Genomic DNA, 9,210 nt, shown 5'->3' on the forward strand with positions numbered 1-9,210 from the left:
AAAAGGTGGAGATTATAGCGAAAATGGTCCTATTAGACTATGATTGTGATTTTAGTGATAAATGAAACATAGTCATTGGAACTAATATATTTGTCAAGAATATATATTAGTAGGTCTCATGGATGCAATACATAAAAAAGCCACCACAGCCAGGACAAAGTTTGATTGAATTGCAAAAGTCCTAAGAAGATTTGCCCCACCGGAAGGTCTGGTGCACAGGAGCTTGCACTCACCAGAGCATTGTGTCCAGGGGAAAAGTGAAGGCTGATGACTTCACCGGATGATCTGGTGTTAGTACTACTATTCTCACCGAAGTATCCTATGTTAACAGCTTTTCTGAGTCATTGGAAAAATGGCTAGTTGGCGGGTTTGAGGCCATACATACCCCTCCACTCAGTAATTTGAAGGTGTTGCATGCTGCTGGAGTCTAGAGAAAGCTCATACACACTTGAGAAGACATCCAAGCCATCAAAGTGCTTAAAAGTCATTATCCAAGGCAATTAAGAACAAGATTAGAGAGTGTTTAGTACTTATAGGCCTAGAGTGAGTTGTAGCTTGGTGCTACACCTTAAGGAACAGATCAAGAAGTGATCCTAGCATGTACTGAGTGGTACTTCAGCACCTTGGAGTCTTGGTGACCTCCTGGCATCTTGGGCCTTGGTGGCTCAAGATTTTTGACACTCTGACTTGGTGTGGAGTGACGGTAAGACACGTGTACAGAGATGCGGAGACCCTTGCCTTGGTGGCTCAAGTTCTGAAGTGATCACGGCAGCAAGTGATCGAAAGAGAGGCTAGTGGTGAGACCTTATCTTTGTGGATTGGTGGCTCATCGTTCTTGAGACCTTGTCTTGGTGACTTGGTAGCTTATGAGCCATGACCAGAAGATACTTGGTGACTGGGAACATATCCTTTGTGGAGCTCCAACATGGACTAGGGGTGGCATTCATGCCATCGACACCACAGGATAAATAATCCCTTGTGCCAAGTTTGTCTCTCTACCTTATTTACATTTTCACATTTACATACTTACAATTTACCTTGCTAGAGTAGGTTGCTATCCTCTTAAGCGGTAGAGTAAACACACTAGATAAACCTAGCGAGCCCGAGGCCTTTGAAGCATACGCACTGACCGTACGGAATATTTTGGCAGTGATAGTCCATGTTGACGAAGCCCTCACTGGCCCTTAGAGCCTGGGCTAGGACAGTGCTGGTCGTTAATGGAGCGGTGGTGGTCACACTAGCAGGTTGCTGCATGGCCCGTAGAGCCGTCTGCAGCTCCACTAGCCAAGCCTAGAGGGACACCACGTGCGATTGTTGTTTAGCCTAGGTGGTGTTCACAGCAGTGGTGCCAGCTATAGCCCCTAGGGACGCAGCGGGACTCACGCTGCACTGCTGCTGCTGGGCCTCTGAGGTGGGTGGCCCCCTATCGTCAATCACGGCTAGGGTCGTTACCAAGCTAGTGGTGGCCTTAGGGCCCTCATTCCCCCCGGTTGCGGGGCTGTCGCCAGCGTAGCGTGCTCTTGGTCATGGTAGTTGCGTGGACCTTCGCATAGGTGTGGATGGGGAGTCGACTGCCTGTGCTGTGGCCCTGGTTGTCTTCTTTTTGGGTGGCATCCTACCTCTCTAGCACTTTTGTGTTCTTCCCCACGGATGACGTGCTGTTGGCGGAAGATGAAATGTCTTCCACAAACAGGGTGCGGCAAGATCATCTTCTAAATAGGATACTCAAGCTTGGAAAAGAAGGCATAGAGGTAGGATAACACCAAATGTATTGATCACAAAAAGATCCAGGGGCCTAGCTTGATGGCCATGGCCCTGTATTTATAGTGCTATCTAGGGCATGCCATACAAGTTATTACTATGTAGCAAGGATCTAGGATCGGTCACATTACATAGCTTGGGCCTAGATAAAGTGTTGTTAACCCTGCCCATAAGATATTATCTACCATTGTTGGTGCAGGGACATTAGGTGGTGGTGAACTTGGTCGGTCGCCAAATGCAGCGCCAACCCTGTCTCGTGTGTCAGACTGGCTACTGAGGTGACCAACACTTAATGTTGGTCACTTTGTAGCAGGCAAAAGTCAATCGGTGGACTCCCTCTGACTGGTTTTTATGAAGGATTAACGACTAGGCGTCTCGACATGCTTCGGGGGTGGTCGACTCCAGAGGCCGCAGGCACTGAGGTAACTCTGGAGCCTAGGGGCTTTGGAAGCTTCATGGGTCTGAGGCCCGTGAGCTAATGCCAACGGAGCTAGGGCCATCAGGGGTCCCTAGTAGCGACTCCCAACAATGCTTTAATCATGGAAGCATTCACTGAAAGATTGACCCTGTTGGGGAACAGGTAGGCTACGCTAACCTAAAATATAAATTTTCTATCACATTCACCCAGGAAATCATGCAAGTAGGAGATCATAGATCATTACCACTTGATGCGCAGTGCAATAGAAGAAGACTTCAAGTAGATTGATCCAATATCATGCACGTGTAACTCCTCGAACAACTTCTCGATCAAGTCTGCGACCAATCCCGTGTGGGTGGTCATGCTCCTCGACCAACTCCGAGCAGGTGGTCGTGCTCCTAGACCAGTTCTGAGCTAGTGGTCGTGCTCCTCAATTAGTTCCTCGACCAGCCACTAAGCAGATCTATCACGTCGTCGATCAGCTCCAAGTGGTTGTGTCACATTCCATGACTAGCGCCGAGCAAGTATATTGACCAGCTGAGCAGCAACAATAGGATCTACACGCCGAGGAGATCAGTGTCGTAATAGTAGCAGTGCCTCTACGTTATCCACACGTACTGGACGGAATCACCGAGCATCGATTTGCTAGCACCACACGCACGATTAGGATTTTAGGAGATCATGTGGAGGATTGCGGCTAGGGTTTTGAAGTGGCTCTCACCCGCACACCCCACCACACACCTTTCCTTATATAGAGCTCGTTAATGGGCTCCCACGTTAGAAGGCCTTTAGGACTCTAACACATCATGGATCACAATCCAATCAAATTGATATACGAATCCAATTCGCATGTTTTGTTCCAACTATTAAATGTGTGATCCATTAGATTCATGTATAGACTGCTACGACTCAGAAACCCACTACGTGGAAAACGGACAAAGGAGACATGAAATTAGTGACGTGATAAAAGTAACAGATCGTAATTGTGACCTATCACTGATGACGAGTCATCCTAGGCAGGACATAAGTGACAGGTCAAGTTGTGACTCGTCACTTATGACTCGTCATCAGTGACGGACCATCCTAGACCAGTCATAAGTGACGGGTCAACTTATGACGTATCACTAATGACTAACTCAACAGTGACAAGATCATTCTAGAGAGTCATTAGTGACAGGTCAAGTTTGGACCCATCACTAATAACCAATTTGAAGCAACAAAGGAGAGGAAAAAAAATTCATTACTCAATCATTAGTTGTATTAATCAATCAGTTTGATGAAATATTGAATGTATTAGCCCATCAACTCATCAACTTTTTATGTAGTTCTGGGAAAAAATAATTTATCAATTATAAATCTAGCTCTATTAATTAAAATAATAACTACTTATTAATTAGAAATAATGAACTAGTTGCATTTATTTGCATACCATAAAATGTGTGTAAAATAAATAATGCACATTCAACAATTTGTTCATATAGTAAATATGTACATAGCATGATGCTATAAGTTTTATATTTTATTTTTTCTTTGTTTTTCTCATCTCAGCAACACTAGAATAGAAAATATTGTATATGTCTACTCAAGTTTGATGTAAGGGATGGCGGTTATGGATACAAACACGTGTTCTAAAAACGGTGCAGAAACTTTCAAAGACGAGAACTCAATCTTTCAAGCCGTTTTTGGCCAAAAAAATTCACCCAACCATCAAAATTGGAGTCTGTATATAAAAGTTATGCCTGTTTTACTAAGGGTGCTCCGGGACACTTATTTGGAACATTTGTTATATTACTTATTTCAATTCTACATTTGCTTTGGGTCGAAGTGAACGGCTTAATTAAACTTTAATCTTACTCTCTAATTCAAAAACTTTGAATCGAATCATTAAAAGTGTTTGGCAAAATTAGGTGGATACCATCGCAAAAGTATCCATATTGGAAAATACCCTCGGTGTGAGGATGACATATGAGCCCTTCCAACTTTTACGATTTTTATGATGGTACCATCGCAAAGTGTTTTTATTCCCTTTACGGTTAAGCTCTACATCAACCTATAATTCAAATCGGTAACATAGACATAAGTAATGGATCATAACCGTAACCCATCACTTATAACTTATTAGTTGACGGGTTATAATTATTACCCGTCATCTGTAACCCGTCACCTACGCACTCTACCCAGTAGCATGGTACAGCTGCAAGTTGAAGCTTGCAAGAACATGATGCTTTAATCAGGGAATCACGTTTGCTGGTTTCCTCCTCCGGTTTGGGGATTAGTGAGTACCGTGTTATTTACGGTCGTTGATGTTTTGATTAGGACTAGTGCGCTGCTTACAACGATGTTTTATTTGCAGTCTTACTTTTCAATGTTTCAATGGATGACGGGTGGCTAGTACTAATGACCATTGTTCGAGCTTTGTGAATTGGAGCCCAAATGGAGGGCGCCTCGAGGGAAGAATATGAGAGTATCGTGAAGAATTTGCGTATGTACTCAAAACATATATGCGGCAGATAAATGTGATCCTCAAAACGAACGGTGACACCAGATCAATCCATCGAGCAAGTGCAATTGGAATGATTCTATCCCGTCTCGCCAGGACCACCATCATTGCTGGATCCACCTTAACTTCTGAAAGCTCTAATTCAGCCTCTATCATGTTCGTTGCGGTTCTCCCGGCAAGTGCAGACCGCATAAATATGACAGATATAATCAATAAAGTGTCTGGATCCCTCCACCTTTCGTTGAAATAGCATAACGTCTGTGTCATCAAATTAAAGTTGAAAATAGCTATGTCTGCTTCCAAATGGGATCCGGATGTGAAGTGGGGGGGGGGGGGGGGGGAATGTACCATAATACGTGGCGGCAAGTGACAATGGGTGACAAACATGGTCTTTTTGCACATTTAGTTCTGTAAAACATACTCCCTAATTATAACAATGCTAGAGCTTCGCTGGGTGACTAGTATGAACTAGAAAAGGTAAGGTCGCGAACGAGATGAGCAAATGTTGACTCTCCTCACCAATTAACTAATTAGTGATGAATTTTTAACCGTTATTTATAACTAGTTATTAGTAATATGTTTATGGTGACGAGTGCGGAATCTATCACTTATGGCGGTTATCAGCTGTCACTTATGACATTTTTTCATGTAATGATCCTTTCCAAACCGAAATCAATATATAGTGTCCCTAGCAGAGTATGTTGACTCCCGAGTATACATAAATATTATATAGGTTGAACCTTGATATATACATATACCGATCTCTTCACCTCACGATATCAATCAAACTCAAGGTGAGATACGCGCCACCCTGTGATAGCTCGACCATTCACTCAATCAAGAAATGGATTCATCATGATTAGCCCTTTATTCATATTGGCATGATCATACACTTTCTTAATCCAACTACGTTGAGGGATCTAGGGACATCTCTCACTACTCTAAAGGGGTTTCACTACCGATTTTAGAGCCAACAGTGAGCAACGGACAGCGATAGTCCTCGACTATCACTGTCGGCCCGTAGACCGGCAGTTAAGGGGTTATCACTGCCGACTGAATGCTTCAGCCGGTAGTGATAGTCGACTATCGCTGCCGATTAAAGGCTTCAGTCGGCAATGATAGTTGGGCACCGAATTGATCTTTTGGGGGCTGAAAAATTGAAAACAAATATATATTTTGACCCGGGGAACCCTCACGCCTGCGTCATCCTAAGTTACAAGTCACGCAATTTTCGCGCGAAATATGCGTACGTGCGATTCGTGGCACTCAAACCCAAAACATCTCAACTAGTACGATATATCCTTACCATCCCACCACATAAGTACTAGTAATACCATTAGCATAAACAATCCTTTTGACATCTTCTATCTAAAATTTCAAATGATTATTTGATATCTAAATAACATAAAATGAAAAAATTTCAACTACAAAGTTGTACATCTCGTCACTACAAAGTTGTACATCTCGTCGAGGGCTACGCTATAGTTTTGATATAAAGTTTGTCCTTATCCAACTTCATATGAAAAAATTATTAATAATTTAAAATTAACTGTTATCCACTATCACTGCTGGTTGGTGGCTAGAGCCAGCAATGATAGTCATTGTTGGCTCCTAACACAAACCGGCAGTGATAGTATCACTACCGGTTTGTACCTAGAGCCGGTAGTAATTATCAAGTTTGACTGCTGGTTCTTTTCGAATGGTCTTTTAGTGTCAGTCCTTGATACGAACCGGCAGTGATATTTCATCACTGTCGGCTTGTACGAAACCAGCAGTGATTGGTTGGTATATAAAAGTATTTTTGTAGTAGTGTCTCCGGTTATCAAGGAGGGATAAATTTTAAAATCCTAGCAGTATCTCGAAGTGGGTCTATCTAATATTATGTTCTCTAACATAAATATCCACATTATTGATTCGGTATCTTTATGCCTATAACCTGTGAAATATGATCATCAATCAATATATATGGTGGTCTTATGAATCATCCTAATGATATATAACTAGAGATCTAATTAGAATAACATTGTGATATAAATAAAGAGTTTCACAATCAAGTCACATAGTTGCTAATCAATATAAATAAAATTATTTTTAAAATAACACATTATTCAAAATATACATGAATATAAATGTATGATAACATATAACTTTCAGAACCCACTCAGTAGCATGGTATGCAAGTTGAAGCTTGCAAGAACATGATGCTTTAATCAGGGAATCAGGTACAACGTTTGCTGGTTTCCTCCTCCGGTTTGGGGATTAGTGAGTGATCCGTCTTATTTACTGTCGTTGACGTTTTGATTAGGACTAGTGCGCTGCTTACAACGAAGTTCTATTTGCAGTCTTACTTTTCAATGTTTCACTGGATAACGGGTGGCTAATACTAATGGCCATTGTTCGAGTTTTGTGAATTGGAGCCCAAATGGAGGGCGCCTCGACGGCTGAATGTGAGAGTATCGTGAAGAATTTGCGTATGTACTCAAAACCTATATGCGGCAGATAAATGTGATCCTCAAAACGAACGGTGACACCAGATCAATCCATCGAGCAAGTACAATTGGAATGATCCTATCCCGTCTCGCCAGGACCACCACCATTGCTGGATCCACCTTACCTTCTGAAAGCTGTAATTCAGCCTCTATCATGTTTGTTGCGGTTGTCCCGGCCTAAAAGTGCAGACCGCATGAATATGACAAAAATATGACAGATATAATCAAGAAAGAGTCTGGATCCCTCCACCTTTCGTTGAAATAGCATAACGTCTGTGTCATCAAATTAAAGTTGAAAATGGCTATGTCTGCATGCAAATGGGATCCGGATGTGAAGGGGGGGGGGGGGGCGATGCAGTTTTGTGAAACAAATGTACCATAATACGTGGCGGCAAGTGACAATGGGTGACAAACATGGTCTTTTCGCACATTTACTTCTGTAAAACATACTCCCTAATGATAACAATGTTAGAGCTTCGCTGCGTGACTAGTATGAACTAGAAAAGCTAAGGTCGCCAATGAGATGAGCAAATGCACATAGGGGTGGAAACGCTCACACATCATGCTCGCCTCTGTGCGAGCCGAGACAGACTTGGCTTGGTTAGCTAACTGAGTTGAAAAATAGGCTTGGCTCGAAGGAGTTAGGCGGGGGCACGGGACGGCACCTGTGACATACCCCGTCGCTGAGCCCTAAGGAGGGAGGAGAGGTCTGAGGCTACGGACTCCTCATCCACGGTCACAGCGGCCGCTGAGATGCTCTAGGACATAGTTTGCTCCACCCAGCCAGCTGGACATGGACGGGTGGCTTCGCTCCTTGGCATGCTGAGCCGGAGAGGCTGAGATTTGCTAGGATTTGATGGGCCAGCGAGTGAGCCACACTAAGCCGCTCGCAAGCCAGTTCGGGAACAACTCGTTTGGCCATCAAGCCGAACAGAGCTAAACCAAGTCTTTGCGAGTTCGAGTTGAGTCATGAGTCTTGAACTTTATTTTCAGTCCTAAACACCTGTGTTTAGCCCAATCTTATATTTTACAAAAATATTATGTTTTAAATTAGGAAGGGACTGTTAGAGGCGTTATAAATATAATCAAGTAGCCCCGAAGGAACAGTAGGACAACGACCAGCCACCTGCCAATCCGCCACGCCATTTCGCCTACGGTGGCCACCTCCAGACAGCAAACTCAAGCATTCCATATGTGTTCTTCCTTTTTTTGTACAATCGGGCGTGTAAAGTACAAGCATTGGTTTTTCTGGAAGGACTTGATGCCAAAAGTTTCTCACAGGTTTGTATAGGACTGAAGGGAAAGGCACAAGAGGCAGCGGCACTCTGAAACGGATGCTTCTATGCTGGATGGAATCTTCTCCATTCTGTAACCAAATACCTATCATTGTCTTTTTGCTCCTATTCTGTTCTCTGCCCTGTAAAAGACGTGTCCATGGACAACAAACCACAATTTAACATATGGATTACTTTTGTCATCCCATTTGGTTAACCAAGCCTGATGATCTTTCAGCAAGAAAATAACAAAACTTCGGATGAAAAGGGAAATGCATCTATAAAATAATTTTATTATAAGAATTCAAAACAATTAGTGGGCAAAAATCATCTGTAATTATCATGAATCAAACCGCTATAAATATGCAGACATCACTACTACGGAAACACCTTTCTTGCTCTAGCGGTGATAGTGTATCATTGCCAGACCTTATCAAGAACCGGCACTAAAAGTTTATCTGAAAGAGAACTAGTAGTGAAAATAATTATCACAATCGGTTCACCGGATTGTGTCAAGAACCAACACTTATACTATTATTACCGTTTTTTACATGAACCTACAGTAAGAATTGTAGCTATCAACAATATCTATAATTTTATAGTTGATAACTTTTTCAATTGAAGTCATTTATATACCAAATAGTCATCCAAATTTTGAACAAGAATGGTCAAAACAATAAATTACCTTATAGCCATTACCTAGAACTATGAAATGAAATAGTAAGAAAGCTACACATGAGGGGTGAATTCACAAGTTCAACTCCTACA

The sequence above is a fragment of the Phragmites australis genome, chromosome 19 (assembly GCF_958298935.1).
Source record: "Phragmites australis chromosome 19, lpPhrAust1.1, whole genome shotgun sequence".
Lineage (NCBI taxonomy): Eukaryota > Viridiplantae > Streptophyta > Magnoliopsida > Poales > Poaceae > Phragmites > Phragmites australis.